Source organism: Mytilus galloprovincialis, chromosome 4, assembly GCF_965363235.1.
Source record: "Mytilus galloprovincialis chromosome 4, xbMytGall1.hap1.1, whole genome shotgun sequence".
Lineage (NCBI taxonomy): Eukaryota > Metazoa > Mollusca > Bivalvia > Mytilida > Mytilidae > Mytilus > Mytilus galloprovincialis.
In genome coordinates, this window is record NC_134841.1 from 98,369,821 (window position 1) to 98,392,467 (window position 22,647).

Genomic DNA, 22,647 nt, shown 5'->3' on the forward strand with positions numbered 1-22,647 from the left:
AGTCTTTGGTCGAGTTGTTGTCTCGATCTTTTACATATTCCCCATTCCATTCTCAATTTCAAAATGATTATATTCTTTCCCCTTGCCTTATAAAAAGTTTAACTATTTTTTTTTATCAGAAGACTTCAAGTTGCAGTATAATATAGGGGGAGGACAGGGGGTACCCTTCTCCCTTCTCCCACCCCTCTTCTCCTTTCTCCTACCCCCGTTCTCCTTTCTCCCATTAGAATAAAACATCTCCTTTTGAGATATTTTTTCTTGAAATATTAGATCATTTTTTAAAAGGAGAGATATTTTATTTTTTCTCCATTCTCCAACTTTTTCTCCTTTCTCCCAGCCTTCCTCTCCTTTCTCCTACCCCCTTTCTCCCTGTCTCCCTTACCCCTGTCCCCCCCTCATAATAGCTCATAATAGGTTAGTAAAGTAAACTAATTGCAGGATGGAGCAACTTATAATAAAGTGCATATGTGCTTCATTCGATTTTTTTATGATTCTGAATTTGATCGAATTCTAATGACATGAATGAATAGTGGTAGTGAAAGAAAAAAAAATATAATCTTTTCAAGTTTAAGGCACTTCCACCTTTAAAAACTCGCACAAAAAAATAAAAACTGGTGTATTTATATGATCTATATTGTGAAGCACTGCTCTAATATTAATCTCGTGTTTTTATTAATTTTGTTTTTTTCTGTAAAAAGTAGACTTTTAGGAGGACTGGGAAGCCCGCGACACCCCCTTTTGTGGGAAGAATTAGGGAATCACTGATGCATGACTGGACTGGGCTCCCTCTTAGGCAGTCAGTGGACTTCCCTTATGAAAATTTCCTTATCCGCCACTTAATAAGCCGGGTCTTTCATACTGTATTCTCCACTCATATTTTTTAATCATTTGCTCATTATCTTTTATCTTTAAAACTATCATTAATTGATAACTTTCAGGGCCGTAACTAGCCTCTTTTAATATTGAGGCAAAGTATATTCGCCGAGCGTAGCGAGGCGAAATTTTTTGGCGAGGTGTCTGGGGGCCGCCGCTCAAGGCCCCCAGAAGCTCTGAGAAAATAACGCAAAATCGTGCATTCTGAGCTTTTCCCGGACTCTTTCTTACATTGAAACGCAATTCATTTTTAGCTATTTCTTTCGACAATATTCTTGTCTCAAAGCAAGAACATAGATTCATTGTAATTTAAGACTTTTAGGTTTTACGGGGACAACATTAAAAGTAGACCGATATGTAGGATAAAGCAAAAACCGAAATTCTCATAATCATTATGTCTGACTGTTCTTGTCTTGTATTGTGCTTAATTCAGACAGACTTTGGTTATTTTTTTATGACTAGATTTAAATAAAGTGACAATGCAGTATTATACTTTAAGTACTAGTACTCGTCTGCTAAAGTCGACACTAAGGACCATCTTGACCTTGTCTTACGGTATTAATGATTCTTTTATTGTTGAAGACCTTCCATCAACTATCAAGATGAAGAATAGGGAAAAAAAAACTTTGGCCATTGATCATTTGTATTTTTCTATGCATTGACTTTGTGTGAGATAAGGTCCTGTGCACGTTTACTCCATATTCTTTTATTTTCTGTTTAAGAGTCTGAACACGACTTCATGCAAGTTTAATCCTTCAATGTAAAAGGTCATATGGCAATACATTGATGTTTTTTTAAAGATGATTTGATACCGGGAAATTGGTAGTCTTACTTTAATTTAAACCATGTCAGCTATCTAGGCTTATCTACAAAAAAGAGCCAGTTTTGTATTCTTTAATATCAAATTCAATTCTCCATGCAGAAACGACAATTTTTTTTCTATGTCCAGTAGCATCGTATATTTTTAGAAATATTATTCTTAAAATAGTTTCTCGTGCAATGTCTGGACATCGGTGTACTTGCAACATTGCAAAACCACACTTTACAAATGAAAATCAACACTCTGCAGGCTATAGTTATAAAGTAGGACAATAAATGAACAAAAGACAAACCCGGAACACAGAAGTACAAACAATAGACCATCAACTCTGAAAACTAAAAGTAAAATAGAAACATGGATCACAAAAAACATGCAGGGACGATATCAGAGTGAAGAGAACTTGCTTCTTGCAAGACACTTTCCGTGAAAACAATTCAAGTTGATATGAAGACAATCTTGTTTCAGTTTTTTTTTTTTTTTTTTTTTTGAAATTTCCAACATGAGGCATTTGCCTCATTTGCCTCCATGTAGTTACGGCCCTGACTTTATTTTGAACATTGCTCTTTTCTCAGTATATTTTTTGCCTAAATCTGCCATTATTGCAGTTTTTTCTGTACAAAATTTATTATCTTTATCCCGAATATGAATTCTTTAATTTCCCCAAATTTTCCAATTCTTTAAATATATTTCCAATTCGGTTTATATTTCAGCACTCATTATTCTTCATTATTTTTGCCAATTAATTAGATTAAATTAGTGATTAATATTGTATATTCGGGAAACCCCCGTTTTTCACGGTTCATGGCACCACGTGCATTTTGTTTATTGTTGGCTACTATTGGCGGGATTTTCTATTTATAAGTAACAGTTCTCAACTCTTGCCGGCGTATCCATTTTGAACTGAAGGACTGTTCATACATTTGTTATGAAAGTTTCGTCTAAAAGGTAGGGTTTATTCTTTCTTTATTTATAGATGAGATATTGCCTAGTTTTGTTACCAGTATAGAATCAGTATATTAATATCAAGTTTTAAATATTACACAATATCGTAATGTCAATTTCATTTTGGTGACAGACTGTCGAAAACTTTTTGTTATCACTTTATCAAAAATACATTGGTGAATAAAGATAAGACGAGAACATGTCATCATTAAATATGCATAATGTTATTGTATTTAATCTCTGGTTTAACCACAGAATGGCTGAATTCTGTGGCTTTCTCGTTCGAGTAGACCGAGTATGCTCGTGTGAATAGATTTTGAAATAACATGGCATTGAAAAGAAAATTGTTTTATGTAATAGGGTTAATTTGAGTTTTATCCTATAAAATAGGATTTTTTTGTTGTCGAAATTGCCAGTTAAATTATTATAGTGATATACATTGTAGATAGTGATATGGCAGCAACTGTTTCGTTAACTAACTTCTTGAAAGCTTATAATGCTTTATACTTTTTATATAGATGCCTTATGTTGGGAAGTTTTGGTCTGTCCAATGTCCTTGACCTCATTTTAATGGTTCAATAACTACTTGAAGAAAAAGTTAAGATTTTTTGTAATGTTAATTTTTGTCTTATTATGAGTAATAGGAAAACTATTTGATATGTGTGTACCAGTCATACCCGCCAACTGTCACTATTTGTGGGGGATTTCCCCCATGGAGGCTCCCAAGTGGAAATTTTGTAAGAGCAATTTTGTCCACTATTTTAAAGAAAACAATTTATTTAACAATGGCTATGAGCTTGTTAAAGCACAAAGAAACTAAAAAAACACATTAATCAGAATATATTTAAAGGCCCCCTTGAAGGTTTTATAGGACTATAAGAACCATCTTTCACGAAAAACCCCCATGGGCATTTTGAAAACTTGGCAGGTATGGTACCTTGCAAGGTCCCCGTGAAACCAGGTTTCAAGTTTTGGTGGTTATAACCCCATATATCCGATACTATGAACAAAAGGTCTACATGGTCTAGTATATTTGGTATATGGAAAGACTGTTAGGTGTACCGGTACATGTCCAACTTACAGGTGTCATCTGACCTTGACCTCATTTCAATGGTTATATTTAAGTAAAGTATTTGTGTTTTTGTCTGATTTTTATACGACGCGTTGTTTAATGCTATCATGTTGTCTGCGTGGTCGTCCGAAGACACATTTAGTTTCCAGACAATAACTTTAGTTTTAGTTAATGGATCTCTTTGAAATTTTACCAGAAGGTTCAATACCACTAAAGGAAGGTTGGAATTGATTTGGGGGGGGGGGGGGGGTGATGGCTCAAAATATTAAGAATTAGGGGCACAAATGGGGAAAAACCAATGGACAATTTAAAAGCAATGAAAGGGAGTTAACTCAAAAACATTAAACATATAATATTTGGTATGTTCAGATTTACCTCCCTGACAGTACTTATAAATTATATATAAATATATGTCATGTTTTGTACTAATTGCAAAAAAGAGGGGGGTGGTAGTAGTTTTCAATTTTTTTCCCCAAATTTCTCAAATTCCAAATGTTTGAAAAGTTTAAAGAAGAAATCTTTAATTGCACAATATTGCGCAATAGATTGGTAAGATCTTGACATTTGTTTTATGTCAGAAACCCATTATATGTAAAAAATTTGATCACAATCCAAATTCAGAGCTGTATCAGTTGTCTTATACTGGTATGCAATAGGTCTACTATATTTGGTGTATGGAAGGATTGTAAGGTGTAGTACATCTCTAGCTGCCAGGTGTCGTCTGACCTTGACCTCATTTCATGGTTCCGTGGTCAAACTTTTTGAGTTTTGGTCTATTTTCTATTAAATACAATAGGTCAACTTTATTTGGTGTATTGAAATATTTCATTATGTACATGTAAATTGCGCTGGTTAATTTCGCTGTGACCTCATTTTCAGAGTTCATTGGTCAGTGTTAAGTTTTTGCGTTTTGGTCTGTTTTTCTTGAACTATAAGCAATAGGCCTGAGAACAGTAATAATTATTTTGTAGTGCATTTCTTTTAGACAATAAATTCAAATTAAAAAAAATCGCACCTGCTCTATATCAAAAAGACTTGCAGTGTTGTGTACTACTAATGGGACAAATAATATCAAAACTATAGAAACTTCTACCAGCTCTAACTCAAAATATTGTCAATTCTGTGTTTAGGGGTGTACATTTCATTTCGACAGCTTCAGACGTACTAAAATTTGACCTTTTTTAACTGGATCAAAGAGAGGCATGGACAAAACTTAAACGACATGAATGCCAAACTATTGCGGAGTCAATCCAGGCAAAATTTTATGGGACCTTTTTGAGATATGATTGCTTTTAAGCCATCTGTAGACTTATACCATTGACTCGGAGCCATGCCCTCACGTCAACAGTTTTATTCTAAACATCAAGGAACATCTCAGATTCCTGAGATTGTCTTGCTTTAAATGGTACATGTATAAAAAACGAATGGATTGAATTTAAACAACTCTCCTATATTGCTGTTCTCATAATCTTCATGTTTCGATATTTCCCTTGACTTGTATGCATGTTTTTAACAACACGGAAAATCAGAATTAAGCAGTATTTATATTTAGTGTTTTTATAAATTTAGAAACACGTCAGAGGGAATTCCCCAGTTTTTGGGATACGATTGCTTTTAAGCAATCTGTAGACTTTTACCGTTGACTCAGGGCTCATTCCCTCACGTCAACCGTTTTATTCTAAACATTCAGCAACATCTCAGATTCTTATGATTGTCTTGCTTTAAAAGGTAAAAACAAGCAAAAGGATTGAACATAAACAACTTTCCTGTAATGTTCTTCTCATAATCTTCATGTTTGATTTTTCCCTTGACTTATATGCGTGTTTTTAACAACACGGAAAATCAGAATTAAGCAGTATTTATATTTAGTGTTTTTATAAATTTAGAAACACGTCAGAGGGAATTCCCCAATTTTGATAAATGCGAGTGTTCTTTGAATTCCGATAATTCTATTTCTGTCATATAAGAACTGAAGTGGAGTTTTCTATATTGTTATGAAACTGATACTGTACTCTCATAAAGAAATTGAGACTCATTCATCATATCATAAATTAAATAAACGTTCTTGTTCCAAATCGCAAGTCGCGGGTTTGTTTATGTATTAATGCGCATGCGTATAGTTTTCTTGATTTCAAGGGGTTTCAGATTGAGTGGTTGTTCTGGATTCCCCGCTTATTAATTAATTTGAAACTCATTGGATTCTTTCTATGTCTGCCTGCTATTGAGTGTTTAATATTGTTGTTGCATAATTTAAAATCATATGCATCATTTAAATTAAAATCAATGAAGTTTTACCTATAACACCCCTTTAGCCGAAATGGAGTCTTCCATATTATCGTTTCGAGTTGTCTCCCTTTCAGAAGTATTTCCCGTCAAAATCGTCAAGAAAAAATTAGCTCGTTAGATGTCGATAAACGTCGTATTATATTAAAAACGATCTCAATTTAAACAGAGGAGTGTGTACGGAAGGATTCATGCCCACTGACCCAAAGGAAATTAATAATTAAAGAGTTAGAAATGGGGTTCCTCCTAGAATTAACGGTGATAAGATATGAATAGTCCGAGATTACTGGGTACAAGTCAAATCGGCATCTAGTCAAATCGGCACCTATTTAAAAGTCAATTCGGCATCCAATAATATTTGATATAATATATGGGACTGGGAAATGGGGTTCCTCCTAGAATTAACGGTGATAAGATACGAAGTGAATAGTCCCGAGATTACTGGGTACAAGTCAAATCGGCACCTGGTCATATCGGAACCCATAGAAAAGTCAAATCGGCACCTGGTTAAATCGGCATCTAGTCAAATCGGCACCTGGTTAAATCGGCATCTAGTCAAATCGGCATCCAATAATACTTGATATAATATATGGGACTGGGACTATTTAAGTTTGTAATTTAAGTATACTAGCATAAAATATAAAAGTCCCCCACGGTCCCAGCTTGTCTGGCAAATCAGCCGTCGGACATCAGAGTAATCTCGAACTATGAAGTGAAATACCTTCTCTCTCTCTCTCTCTCAGTGACAGGAATTGATAGCACACAAATAAAACACAATAAGTACATTGCTCGTACACTTGTATCCAGGATTAGCTATTTTTAAAGTTGAGTGACTTCAGATTTATATTACCTTTGCATGTGCAGTTGAATTAGTTTTGAAAATAATACTATCCAGCTGTACCAGGCCTTGCGGTCATAAAACTTTCGAGTCAGTTTTTTTGTACTCCTACTCGAAAATCAATCAATGAAATTGCTTGATTTCTTGTTTCGAGCATGATTTTTGTGCTCCAAGCACTGAGCAAAGTTTTATGCCTTCAAGGCCATAGTCTAAATAATTATGACGTCTTGAAAGGCTATTATATTTTTTTTTCTTTGACGCCTTACTTCGACGTCGAAGTAAGGCGTCAAAGAAAAAAAAATATAATAGCCTTTCAAGACGTCATAATTATTCCTTGGATCAATGTTTTCCTCTTTGATCTTTTCTATTTTGGCCAAATCTCACGAATTTGCTTAATGAAAAGTTGGCAGAACTGCTATATATGTGTCAATGAAAACTATATGGCAATCGTATCCCTCAGAGCATTCTGCTCTTTGATTATAACAATTAACATGCAAGAGTTCTGAATTCCGATCGATAAATCTGTTTCTGTTATATAAGAACTGAAGTGGAGTTTTCTTATGTCTCTTGTATGAAACTGATATTTGATATTGTACTTCCAGAAAGAAATGGAGGTCGTTTAATTTACATTTAATATACGTCCTTGCTACAAATCACAAGTCTAGGGTTTGTTTAGGTTATTATGCGCATGCATATAGTTTTCTTGACTTGAAGGGGTATCAGATTGAATGGTTGCTCTATGCTTATGTCCGTTCGTTCTTGTTAACACTCTAATGTGTATATGAATCTTGCCAGATTTTTATGAAACTCCTATCATCAGCAATGTCGTTCACACTTTCTAAGATAAGTCCTGATCAACTATCTTTAACCAGTTATACCCCTGTAAATATAAATTATAACGGAAATCCTGTTTCTTTTGCAATGAAAGTGTGATTTCCCTTATTATTTAAGAATTAATGCTTTTTGTAAATTTATTGAGGTGTAAAAGAGTTGACCGAAGTACATTTTGTATGATCGCGGAAGCGCTTCATTCTAAAAATGTGTGCACGGTCAACGCTTTTACAACCCTATAAAGTTACAAAAATAAGCATTCAATACTTATAATTACATTTTGTTTGATAGTACAAAAACAGGAACGTCTGATCTGAACAACAGGCCAATTTGCCCAAATGAACCCTTTTATTAGCTCACCTGGCCCGAAGGGCCAAGTGAGCTTTTCCCATCACTTTGCGTCCGGCGTCCGTCGTCGTCCGTCGTCCGTCGTCGTCCGTCGTCCGTCGTCGTCGTTAACTTTTACAAAAATCTTCTCCTCTGAAACTACTGGGCCAAATTAAACCAAACTTGGCCACAATCATCATTGGTGTATCTAGTTTAAAAAATGTGTCCGGTGACCCGGCCAACCATCCAAGATGGCCGCCATGGCTAAAAATAGAACATAGGGGTAAAATGCAGTTTTTGGCCTATAACTCAAAAACCAAAGCATTTAGAGCAAATCTGACATGGGGTAGAATTGTTAAACAGGTGAAGATCTATCTGTCCTGAAATTTTCAGATGAATCAGATAACCCGTTGTTGGGTTGCTGGCCCTGAATTAGTAATTTTAAGGAAATTTTGCTGGTTTTTGGTTATTATCTTGAATATTATTATAGATAGAGATAAACAGTAAACAGCAATAATGTTCAGCAAAGTAAGATTTACAAATAAGTCAACAGGACTGAAATGGTCAGTTGACCCCTTTAGGAGTTATTGCCCTTTATAGTCAATTTTTAACCATTTTTCGTAAATCTTAGTAATATTTTACAAAAATCTTCTCCTCTGAAACTACTGGGCCAAATTAATCGAAACTTGGCCACAATCATCTTTTGGGTTAGTAGTTTGAAAAATGTGTCCGGTGACCCGGCCATCAAACCAAGATGGCCACCATGGCTAAAAATAGAACATGGGGTAAAATGCAGTTTTTGGCTTATAACTCAAAACCCAAAGCATTTAGAGCAAATCTGACATGAAGTAAAATTGTTTATCAGTTCAAGATCTATCTGCCCTGAAATTTTCAGATGAATCGGACAACCCTTTGTTGGCTTGCTGGCCCTGAATTAGTAATTTTAAGGAAATTTTGCTCTTTTTGCTTATTATCTTGAATATTATTATAGATAGAGATAAACTATAAACAGCAATAATGTTCAGCAAAGTAAGATTTACAAATAAGTCAACATGACTGAAATGGTCAGTTGACCCCTTTAGGAGTTATTGCCCTTTATAGTCAATTTTTAACCATTTTTCGTAAATCTTAGTAATCTTTTACAAAAATCTTCTCCTCTGAAACTACTGGGCCAAATTAATTCAAACTTAGCCACAATCATCTTTTGGGTTAGTAGTTTGAAAAATGTGTCCGGTGACCCGGCCATCCAACCAAGATGGCCGCCATGGCTAAAAATAGAACATGGGGTAAAATGCAGTTTTTGGCTTATAACTCAAAACCCAAAGCATTTAGAGCAAATCTGACATGAGGTAAAATTGTTTATCAGGTCAACATTTATCTGCTCTGAAATTTTTAGATGAATTGGACAACCTGTTGTTGGGTTGCTGACCCTGAATTGTTAGTTTTAAGGAAATTTTGCTGTTTTTGGTCATTATCTTGAATATTATTATTGATAGAGATAAACTGTAAACAACAATAATGTTCAGCAAAGTATTAAGATTTACAAATAAGTCAACATGACCGAAATGGTCAATTGACCCCCTTAGGAGTTATTGGTCTTTATAGTCAATTTTTAACAATTTTCATAAAATTTGTAAATTTTTACAAACATTTTCCACTGAAACTAATGGGCCAAGTTCATTATAGATAGAGATAATTTTAAGCAGCAAGAATGGTCAGTAAAGTAAGATGTACAAACACATCACCATCACCAAAACACAATTTTGTCATGAATCCATCTGCTTCCTTTAATATTCACATAGACCAAGGTGAGCGACACAGGCTCTTTAGAGCCTCTAGTTAGAATTGCATATACTTTCTTACAATTTAAATAAAATTTTCAACAAGGGTTCTAAACTGATCCCAAGTGCCCAATCTTTCGTGTGATACTAAAATTACCCTAATATTCCTGTTATTGACAAAGATACAGCTTATATATGCGTAGGACCTATTTTGTTTGAAATATCAGTGATATTGTTGTCTTTTTTCAAAACTACCTCTACCGTTTTTTATTGGGAAAATTATTGAGATTGGGAAATTTGTATATTTTATTATAAACACATCTCCGATTTTTTGCTGACCTTTGCTGTCTTTTTTGCACAGTTTTTTTCATGTATATTTTGGTTGTCAGACTTTTCAACCTGAAAGGTACTTTTCGGAGAGGGGAAAGAAACAGAAGCAATGATGGTACTTAATGCATTGAAAACCACATGTGTTACAAACACCATGATGATTCTGATCAGAAAACTGGATCTCAAAAGTGCCCTCTATTATCAAAATAATAACATGAATACGATATTTACAAACATTACTACCAATGCCATCACTGCTTGGGGAAAATGTAAAACTTTTTGGGAGGAATTTTAAGCCATTTTTTTTAGTAATTGGGAATTGTCTCTAGGGGAAAAGGCCGAATTTCGGCTGTAATTTGAGGCAAACAATATCACTGAATATGTACTAATTTCTTGTATGTTTTTTTCTGAATGGGCCGGAATTAGTGGTTCTAAACCTATAGATATTAATAAAAAAAATGTTTGAGGAAAAAAGTGCTTTTTATATGACTGCAAAAAAATTTTGCATTCGCATATTCGGGTGTCTTTATCGTTGTCCGAGGACGCTTAGTTTCTGGACAATAACTTTTGTTTAAGTGAATGGATCTCTATGAAATTTAAACACAAGGTTGGGTTTGATTTTGGGGAATTTGGTCCAAACGGTTTAGGAACAAGGGGCCCAAAAGGAGTAATTGTATCGGATGGCTCCATTCCAAAAAAGAAAGTTTGGGATTAGGGGTTAAGGCTCAAGGTTTTGAAATATGTAATGATTTTTTAATAGCTGTTTCACATGTGATGACAAACATGGTCCTGAAACTGCTGGACCAAATTTAACCAAATTTAGCTACAATCATTATTAGGGTATATAGTTTTAAAAATGTGTGCGGTGACTCGGCCAACCAACCAAGATGGCTGCCATGGCTAAAATAGAACATAGGGGTAAAATGTAGATTTTGGCTTACAACTCTGAAACCAAAGCATTTAGAAAAAATCTTACAAGGGATTAAATTGTTTTTTAAGTAAATATCTATCTGCCCTAAAATTTTCAGATGCATTGGACAACTGGTTGTTGCGTTACTGCCCCCCAATTTGTAATTTTTGGTGGAAGAAGACAAGTCTTCTGAAGACCTATGGGACCGACTTTAAACTCATTATATATAAGCCTCCGTATGCCGCATTCGTTTCTGTGTATTACAATTTCATAACAACTTAGATTCCTGACACCGATTTTTACACATGATTAAGCATCTGAATCATTTAATTTGTAAATTAGGATTGAAAAACAATCACTATCGTAAATATGACCTTTTTATTTATGTAAATTAATAGATTTCATCTCATCGACATGAAATCCATGAAGGTTATTTGTTTACTTCTAACCGGATGTTTTTACTGTAGATATTTGTAGTACGCATGCGTGAATTTGGTATTGGGACAACTCGCCCTGTTTACAAGTTCGCCCTTGAAGTTACGAATTTGCAATCTTGCAGACAAGAAGATTTTGTTTTTAATAAATAAAAAGGATCTATTTCTTATTAAATTGGTGTCTTTATTCATTGTTTTCCTTGTCATGTGAATTAGATGCCTTTCTGCTTCAAATGGTTTGAATCTATTTATAAAATTATTCAAGACTCAGTTGACAAGAGCAGTACGTTACTGTTGGGAGAATTTGATTAAACTCTAAATGCTCATAGAATAAGAAATATAATTGAAACTGAATGTACCTCCTTCTGAATAATTTATTGCAATTATATATAAATATAAATCCCTTTTGACAAGAGAAATCTGACTTTTGTCAGAAATATTTTTTTCACATGTGCAAAGGTAATCACGTGTGGCGGCCATATTGGTTTGTTTACAAATATCTGAAGAAGCCTGTAGAACCATGACCTAAACATAAATAGTCTCTGAAAGCGTAAACTTTATGCAATACTATTTTATCAATCATGATTATTTTCATAAATTTAAATTTGATTATTTAAAGAAATAAAATTATAACAATTACGATTTTAGATAAGAGATTCTACTCAGACATGCTGTGATCTATTTATAGCCAAATTAGTTTACCTGTGTGAAAATGTAAATAATTTGTTTACTAAACAAGTAAAGACAAACTATGGATGAAAGATAATAATTTACATAAATATGTCAGGACATTTGATTGATTTTAATAAATATAGGATTTAAAAACTGCAAGTGGAAACAAATTTAATCATTAGCTACATAATCAGCTGATAATTTTTCTTGCAAACATCGTGGTGATGTAACTGATAAAAATCACTCCATCAATCCTCCAGCCCTTTCACATATTAAGCAATAGATCTACTTATTATTGTAGAATATTCATTGAATATACATTCATCGTCTAATTGAATATATCGGGTAATCGGATATTTTTAGCTGAAATTTTGGGTATCCGATTGTCCGGAGTCTACTGTACTACCATAAACATAATAAAGATAGTAAATAGTATTTTTTGTCACTAATTTATTGACATAATACTGGTTGTAACATATTTTATTTTTGTATTCAGGTTGGGACCCCCCCTCCAATTATGAGTGGCAGGCGCGGATCCAGAGGGGGGGTTCCGTGGGTTGGAACCCCCTTTTTTTTGACGATCAATGCATTTGAATGGGGATGTGTAATTGGAACCCCCCCCCCTTTTTGTCCTGGGTTAGGAACCCCCCCTTTTTAAAATGGCTGGATCTGCCCCAGGGTGGTGTCCCTTAAATAAGGGACTGTTCCTAAAACAAGGGGTCATTTTACTGTTGAATAAAAGAAAGAACATTTTAAGATTTTTATTAAACTCAAAAGTGGGAAAATTCTTATATTTGGAACAACTTTTCTAAATGAGGGGTCAAGTTAATAAAGAAGATATAAGTTTAGAAACAACAGAAAATTCTTTTGACATATTTTGACCATTTAGTACTTAATAGATGCATAGTTCTTGGGGGAAAGTTTCATCAAATAATATGAATAAAAATGTGCTAATTTTTTACAGTGGTTGTAATGTTCTTCCAATAAGGTTACCCCTCATTTGGAGTGTTGTTCGCAACCTGTTAAAGGTCCATCTTTGTGTGCATAATTCAAAATTGGAAATTTCAACCAGCATCTAATATTCTTACGCAAGAAAATAAACACTGATCTGCTAGCTTCATCTCTTCTACCGATTTAATAACTAGAATCATGCAAACAGACTTAAGAAAAAGGCATGTAAGTTCATCATACAAATATGACACTTTTTCTAGACCATCCAGATCGTGCAAAATACTTCGCTTAAAATTGTAACCTTAAAATTGTTGTTGTGCACTAAAAACCCCTATGGGAACTTTCAAAAGTTGGCGGGTATGTAACAAGCCTTACTATTTTTATGCTCCATTTATGGGCATTATGTTTTCTGGTCTGTCCGTTCGTCCTGCTTCTGGTTATAAAGTTTATGGTCGAGGTAGTTTTTGATGAAGTTGAAATCCAATCAACTTGAAACTTGGTGCACATGTGTTCCTTATGATATGATCTTCTTAATTTTACTGCCAATTTAAAGATTTTACCTAATTTTCACAGTCCACTGAACATAGAAAATGATTGTACGGATGGGAAATCCATGTACTTATGACCTTTTCTTGTTTGAAGAAAAAAAAAATACATCATAACGATAATGGATCAAAGCAGCCTTGGTAAGTGGGGCTGCTTTTGTGGTAATTCAGGTTACCTTTTATTCACCTTCTTCCACCTCAGAGCTATCAGCTCTTTGATTAAGGAAATTTTGCCGTTTTTGGTTATTGTCTTGAATACTATTATAGATAGATAAATTGTAAGTAGCAAGAATGTTCAGCAAAGTAAGATCTACAAACACATCACCATCACCAAAACACAATTTTGTTATGAATCCATGTGTTTCTTTTTTAATATGCACAGAGACCAAGGTGAGTGACACAGAGCCTCTAGTTTTTAAACCTTATAACATGTATGAAACCACTCTGTATCTATTGTAGTTGTTTAAATGGCATATATTTGAAGTTCTAGTTTGACAATAAGATATTTGTTTTAGCAGCATTCCTCAATATGTATCAAATGCACATGCCTAACCTGATGATTTCTCTTGGACCAGTTGTACTCATTTGCATATAAAACATTGTAAAAACAGGTTTTTCTGTTGCCCAGGGAAACCCAATTTGATAAACCGCCTGGATTCTGTGTAAGTTTAAGTAAAGCCCCGTTGACTCTGACATGCATTCTATAAATATTGTTATGATACCATAGAGTTACCATTTCTGTTTGTTTAATCGTGACAAAATAATTCAATATTTTGAAGTCAGAGCTTTTACTCAGATTTTATTATGCCTGCATTGTAAAATATAAGGTCAATTAATGTTACCCTTGTCAACCTTCAGCCTTTCCATTTTTCTTTCCCGTTTTTTTGTCCTGTTCTTCAACCAATTTTCGATGCAAACACACCCTAGGGTCATCCTAGGACACATTCTGCATAATATGATTGCAGCTTGTGCTTGTCAAAGAATGAACTCAACTTGTCCAAGGCAATCAGACCAACCTTCAATTTTATATTCCTTGTAACTGATTTTGGAAATAATCTGCAGCTTTTGAATTTTTTATGTCAGAATAACACCTTGTAAGCTTGGAGGTCATGCAACCTTCACTAAATGCATGTTTACATTGAAATGTAGTAAGGGGTTGAAGTCATGTCGTTCATCCTGAAGTAGTTCATTGGAAATAAGTTAAACTTGCATGTTTTACTTCATTGACTTACGTTGTTCATTTCATTTCAGTTCTTGAATTCGATATGAACTTGACCTTCAGTCATCTTACTTGGAATTGAGATGCATTGTGGAGAGCCAGACTATGGTTGCCCTTAGGTATAGTCTGCTTTTTATTTATGATAAATGATTTGAAAAATCTTATTTTTACACCCAATACTAAGTAGGTTTTAACCAATTAGTCATTTATGTTTTCCTTGAGCTGACTCCAAATCGTTAATTGGTTTTCAATATTAAACAGATAAAACTATGCCATGAGCTATTGATCTTTAATTGGGGGACATTGGTATGTGAGCTTACTAAAGATTTTATAATAATTAGTTAGACCTAAGCCAGAGAAGTTATTTTGTTTCGTATATCTGTGAACTAACATGTTTATTTAGAAAGGAAGGATGACTTCATATCACAAGATACTTAAATAATGGTATTAACTGACAAAACGCCTTCATTTTTTCAGGTTCATAATCACCATGAATAGAAAAAAGTTTTTGAAAAGACAAAACAATTTTTTAAAATTGAATGGTAGTCCAAAGTCAGCTGACTTGAATTTTCATGATTTGGTTTTGCATAAAATTACAAAATTGCCTTAGATGGATTAGAAATAGATTAATTATGTTGATTTAAAGGAGATGTCCATTATAAAGCATTTAAAACTAGTTAGAATTATTATTTAGGTATTTAAGATATTTATTTCAATGACCGACCATGTGAGGGCTGAAAAGCCAGTCAAGGTCGTTAAACACGTTCATATAAATATATATTTCAATGAGCTAATTTATGTGTATGCCTTCTCTTAAATAATCTTGTTCCTTCATATAAAATTTTGATGACCATTTTTTTTTCAGCATTTCTTCAAAATGATAACATCAATTAAAGAAATTTAAAACTTTTTCAAAATAACATTTACCATAGCCATGCTTACATCAATTAAAGATAACTTTTTCATTTTTAAAAACTGGTTATGATGTTGGGTGCCATTTCTTTAACAAAACATTGTAACGGCATGGATCCCTCCCTATAAGCACACTAACTTTTAAGTGTATCCTAGGTCATTGACCATATTTTAAAATGAAATATAATTAACTAACTTGTGAAGAAAATTGATTAAAAATAATTTTACTCATCTCTACTCTGTAGATACTATATATTGCACAAACACTGCACCTGGACTGGCGACACAACTGGACTGAAGACACAAACACTGCACCTTGACTGGAGACACAACTGGACTGATGACACAAACACTGCACCTGGACTGAAGACTCTAGACAAAATATCCAAGTTGAAAGCGACTAGGGACCATTGAACCTAGCCCATTCAAAAAACATATTCATTATTGACCTCTTTATTGATGTGTTGTAGTGAAATCATGTTTTTGATATAGCATTGATTAATGTTCATGCATTAAAACATTGGATTGACTTTGACCCAAGACTTATAGTTTCTCCAGAGTATAAATGGGTTTGTTCATTAAAGGGTATAGAAAATTTCATTTTGATATTTACCAATTTCTTGACATTTGATAGCAAGGCTATAATGGCTGATGCACCAAAATAGATTTTCATAATTGGCTCTTTTTCCACAAATTTTAAAATTCAAAAACAATTTGAAAATTAAAACAGCAATTAGTGTCTTTTTAAAGCTGATATTGATTTATAGCTTTTGTTAAAAAGACGGCTTTTCTTTAATCTATGTTGCCCTCCTAGACGGAAGAAGATAGATTCATGGCAGATAGAAAGAGTCAACCTAGCTGTATGTATTTGTTCATTACAGTTTATCTGAAAACTATGTTTATGTTTGTAAGGCAAAACAATCAGTTTTACATGAACAGTTTGACAAAAAGATGCCTCATATTAAAAAGCATATCTCTGCAGAGAGCAAATTTAAAATTTTGATATATCATTGTTAAATTTAATGGGTGCTTCATGTGAAAATGCGACTTGTAAATAAACTCATTATAGATACCTGAATTAAAACTTAATATTTACGCAAGATGCATGTTTTGTCTACAAAAGACTCATCTGTGACGCTCGAATAAAAAAATGTTAAAAGCAGTCCTCTACAAAGAGCAAGCTTTAGGTTTTAATGTAACATTGACACGCTAATTCAAAGATTAAATTCTGTAAAACTTGAAACAGCAAATAGCCTCTAACTTGAATCAGCAAGTAGCCTCTATTTAAAGGAGATATTAATTGATAGTTTTTGTTACAGATACAGCATCTAGTATATGTTGCCCTCCTCGACAGATGAAGACTCATGAATATAGGACTGGCCACATGTAAGTACATTACAGTTAGCTTAAGTTTATGTTTAAGGAAAAAAAAAAAAGTTATGTTTATATTTGATAGGCAATGGAATTAGTTTTTTCCTCAACAATTTGACAAAAAGATGCTTCATGTTAAAATGGGACTTGTAAATAAACTCATCATAGATACCTGAATTAAAATTTAATATTTACGCCAGACACATGTTTCGTCTACAAAAGACTCATCAGTGACGCTCAAATAAAAAAATGTTAAAAGCAGTCCTCTGTAAAGAGCAAGCTTTAGGTTTTAATGTAACGTTGACACGCTAATTCAAAGATTAAATTCTGAAAACTTGAAACAGCAAATAGCCTCTATTTAAAGGTGATATTAATTGATAGTTTTTTATCAAGCCTGCAACTTTTGTTGCAGAAAGCTCGACATAGGGATAGTGATCCGGCGGGGGCTACGGCGGTGGCTACGGCAGCGGCATTAGCTCACTTCTTAAAAGCTTTATATTTTAGAAGATGGAAGACCTGGATGCTTCATACTTTGTATATAGATGCTTCATGTTACGAAGTTTCCGTCAGTCACATGTCCAATGTCCTTGACCTCATTTTCATGGTTCAGTGATCACTTGAAAAAAATGTTCAAATTTTTTGTAATGTTGAATTCTCTCTTATTATAAGTAATAGGATAACTATATTTGATATGTGCGTACCTTGCAAGGTCCTCATGTCTGTCAGACAGTTTTCACTTGACCTCGACCTCATTTCATGGATCAGTGAACAAGGTTAAGTTTTGGTGGTCAAGTCCATATCTCAGATACTAAGCAATAGGGGTAGTATATTCGGTGTATGGAAGGACTGTAAGGTGTACATGTCCAACTGGCAGGTGTCATCTGACCTTGACCTCATTTTCATGGTTCAGTGGTTATAGTTAAATTTTTGTGTTTTGGTCTGTTTTTCTCCTACCATATGCAATAGGTCTACTATATTTGTTGTATGGAATGATTGTTAAGTGTACATGTCTAGCGGGCAGATGTCATGTGACCTTGACCTCATTTTCATGGTTCAGTGGTCAAAGTTAAGTTTTTGAGTTTTGGTCTTTTTATCTAATGCTATATGCCATAGGTCAACTATATTTGGTGTATGGAAATATTTTATGATCTTTATGTCAGTCGAGCAGGTTTTATTTAACCGTGACCTCATTTTCACGGTTCACTGCACAGTGTTAAGTTTTTGTGTTTTGGTCTATTTTTCTTAAAATATAAGTAATGTGCCAACTATATCTGTTGTATAGAAGCATTGTTAGCTGTACCTGTCTGCCTGGCATGGTTCATCTGACCTGGACCTCTTTTTGAAGGTTCATTGATCTTTGTTAAGTTATCTTGGTTAATGTTAAGTTTATGTGACAGTTGTAATAAAGCTTAGCTTTATACTTAGGACTATCAACATAATATCAATGATTAGTATAGAAGGCGAGGCATTTCAGCGTGTGCACTCTTGTGTTACAGATACAGCATCTAGTATATGTTGCCCTCCTCGACAGATGAAGACTCGTGAGTATAGGACTGGCCACATGTAAGTACATTACAGTTTGCTTAAAATTATGTTTATATTTGATAGGCAATGGAATTAGTTTTTTTCCTCGACAATTTGACAAAAAGATGCTTCATGATAAAATAGGACTTGTAAATAAACTCATCATAGATACCTGAATTAAAATTTAATATTTACTCCAGACGCATGTTTCGTCTACAAAAGACTCATCAGTGACGCTCAAATTAAAAAATGTAAAAAGCAGTCCTCTGCAAAGAGCAAGCTTTAGGTTTTAATGTAACGTTGACACGCTAATTCAAAGATTAAATTCTGAAAACTTGAAACAGCAAATAGCCTCTATTTAAAGGTGATATTAATTGATAGTTTTTGTTACAGATACAGCATCTAGTATATGTTGCCCTCCTCGACAGATGAAGAATGATGACTCATCGGTATAGGACTGGCCACATGTAAGTACATTACAGTTTGCTTAAGTTTATGTTTATATTTGATAGGCAATGGAATTAGTTTTTTTCCTCAACAATTTGACAAAAAGATACTTCATGTTAAAATGGGACTTGTAAATTAAACTCATCATAGATACCTGAATTAAAATTTAATATTTACGCCAGACGCATGTTTCGTCTACAAAAGACTCATCAGTGACGCTCAAATCAAAAAATGTTAAAAGCAGTCCTCTGCAAAAAGAGCAAGCTTTAGGTTTTAATGTAACGTTGACATGCTAATTCAAAGATTTAATTCTGAAAACTTGAAACAGCAAATAGCCTCTATTTAATGGTGATATTAATTGATAGTTTTTGTTACAGATACAGCATCTAGTATATGTTGCCCTCCTCGACAGATGAAGAATGAAGACTCATCAGTATAGGACTGGCCACATGTAAGTACATTACAGTTTGCTTAAGTTTATGTTTATATTTGATAGGCAATGGAATTAGTTTTTTTCCTCAACAATTTGACAAAAAGATGCTTCATGTTAAAATGGGACTTGTAAATTAAACTCATCATAGATACCTGAATTAAAATTTAATATTTACGCCAGACGCATGTTTCGTCTACAAAAGACTCATCAGTGACGCTCAAATCAAAAAATGTTAAAAGCAGTCCTCTGCAAAAAGAGCAAGCTTTAGGTTTTAATGTTACGTTGACATGCTAATTCAAAGATTTAATTCTGAAAACTTGAAACAGCAAATAGCCTCTATTTAAAGGTGATATTAATTGATAGTTTTTGTTACAGATACAGCATCTAGTATATGTTGCCCTCCTCGACAGATGAAGAATGAAGACTCATCAGTATAGGACTGGCCACATGTAAGTACATTACAGTTTGCTTAAGTTTATGTTTATATTTGATAGGCAATGGAATTAGTTTTTTTCCTCAACAATTTGACAAAAAGATGCTTCATGTTAAAATGGGACTTGTAAATTACACTCATCATAGATACCTGAATTAAAATTTAATATTTACGCCAGACGCACGTTTCGTCTACAAAAGACTCATCAGTGACGCTCAAATCAAAAAATGTTAAAAGCAGTCCTCTGCAAAGAGCAAGCTTTAGGTTTTAATGTAACGTTGACATGCTAATTCAGAGATTAAATTCTGAAAACTTGAAACAGCAAATAGCCTCTATTTAATGGTGATATTAATTGATAGTTTTTGTTACAGATACAGCATCTAGTATATGTTGCCCTCCTCGACAGATGAAGAATGAAGACTCATCAGTATAGGACTGGCCACATGTAAGTACATTACAGTTTGCTTAAGTTTATGTTTATATTTGATAGGCAATGGAATTAGTTTTTTTCCTCAACAATTTGACAAAAAGATGCTTCATGTTAAAATGGGACTTGTAAATTACACTCATCATAGATACCTGAATTAAAATTTAATATTTACGCCAGATGCACGTTTCGTCTACAAAAGACTCATCAGTGACGCTCAAATCAAAAAATGTTAAAAGCAGTCCTCTGCAAAGAGCAAGCTTTAGGTTTTAATGTAACGTTGACATGCTAATTCAGAGATTAAATTCTGAAAACTTGAAACAGCAAATAGCCTCTATTTAATGGTGATATTAATTGATAGTTTTTGTTACAGATACAGCATCTAGTATATGTTGCCCTCCTCGACAGATGAAGAATGAAGACTCATCAGTATAGGACTGGCCACATGTAAGTACATTACAGTTTGCTTAAGTTTATGTTTATATTTGATAGGCAATGGAATTAGTTTTTTTCCTCAACAATTTGACAAAAAGATGCTTCATGTTAAAATGGGACTTGTAAATTAAAGACATCATAGATACCTGAATTAAAATTTAATATTTACGCCAGACGCATGTTTCGTCTACAAAAGACTCATCAGTGACGCTCAAATCAAAAAATGTTAAAAGCAGTCCTCTGCAAAGAGCAAGCTTTAGGTTTTAATGTAACGTTGACATGCTAATTCAAAGATTAAATTCTGAAAACTTGAAACAGCAAATAGCCTCTATTTAAAGGTGATATTAATTGATAGTTTTTGTTACAGATACAGCATCTAGTATATGTTGCCCTCCTCGACAGATGAAGAATGAAGACTCATCAGTAAAGGACTGGCCACATGTAAGTACATTACAGTTTGCTTAAGTTTATGTTTATATTTGATAGGCAATGGAATTAGTTTTTTTCCTCAACAATTTGACAAAAAGATGCTTCATGTTATAATGGGACTTGTAAATTACACTCATCATAGATACCTGAATTAAAATTTAATCTTTACGCCAGACGCATGTTTCGTCTACAAAAGACTCATCAGTGACGCTCAAATCAAAAAATGTTAAAAGCAGTCCTCTGCAAAGAGCAAGCTTTAGGTTTTAATGTAACGTTGACACGCTAATTCAGAGATTAAATTCTGAAAACTTGAAACAGCAAATAGCCTCTATTTAATGGTGATATTAATTGATAGTTTTTGTTACAGATACAGCATCTAGTATATGTTGCCCTCCTCGACAGATGAAGAATGAAGACTCATCAGTATAGGACTGGCCACATGTAAGTACATTACAGTTTGCTTAAGTTTATGTTTATATTTGATAGGCAATGGAATTAGTTTTTTTCCTCAACAATTTGACAAAAAGATGCTTCATGTTAAAATGGGACTTGTAAATTAAACTCATCATAGATACCTGAATTAAAATTTAATATTTACGCCAGATGCATGTTTCGTCTACAAAAGACTCATCAGTGACGCTCAAATCAAAAAATGTTAAAAGCAGTCCTCTGCAAAGAGAGAGCTTTAGGTTTTAATGTAACGTTGACACGCTAATTCAGAGATTAAATTCTGAAAACTTGAAACAGCAAATAGCCTCTATTTAATGGTGATATTAATTGATAGTTTTTGTTACAGATACAGCATCTAGTATATGTTGCCCTCCTCGACAGATGAAGAATGAAGACTCATCAGTATAGGACTGGCCACATTTAAGTACATTACAGTTTGCTTAAGTTTATGTTTATATTTGATAGGCAATGGAATTAGTTTTTTTCCTCAACAATTTGACAAAAAGATGCTTCATGTTAAAATGGGACTTGTAAATTAAACTCATCATAGATACCTGAATTAAAATTTAATATTTACGCCAGACGCATGTTTCGTCTACAAAAGACTCATCAGTGACGCTCAAATCAAAAAATGTTAAAAGCAGTCCTCTGCAAAGAGCAAGTGTTAAAAGCAGTCCTCTGCAAAGAGCAAGCTTTAGGTTTTAATGTAACGTTGACACGCTAATTCAGAGATTAAATTCTGAAAACTTGAAACAGCAAATAGCCTCTATTTAATGGTGATATTAATTGATAGTTTTTGTTACAGATACAGCATCTAGTATATGTTGCCCTCCTCGACAGATGAAGAATGAAGACTCATCAGTATAGGACTGGCCACATGTAAGTACATTACAGTTTGCTTAAGTTTATGTTTATATTTGATAGGCAATGGAATTAGTTTTTTTCCTCAACAATTTGA

The 22,647-nt window shown here is 33.7% G+C and overlaps 1 long non-coding RNA gene across 1 annotated transcript; it reads left to right on the forward strand.

The window, feature by feature from the left end:
- Nucleotides 1-2,550: 2,550 nt before the first annotated feature.
- On the forward strand, nucleotides 2,551-18,677 carry LOC143073570 (uncharacterized). The gene is made up of 5 exons (XR_012977532.1): nucleotides 2,551-2,638; nucleotides 14,861-14,947; nucleotides 15,694-16,600; nucleotides 17,060-17,126; nucleotides 18,608-18,677. It is a non-coding gene; the product is annotated as an uncharacterized LOC143073570 (long non-coding RNA).
- Nucleotides 18,678-22,647: the final 3,970 nt, after the last annotated feature.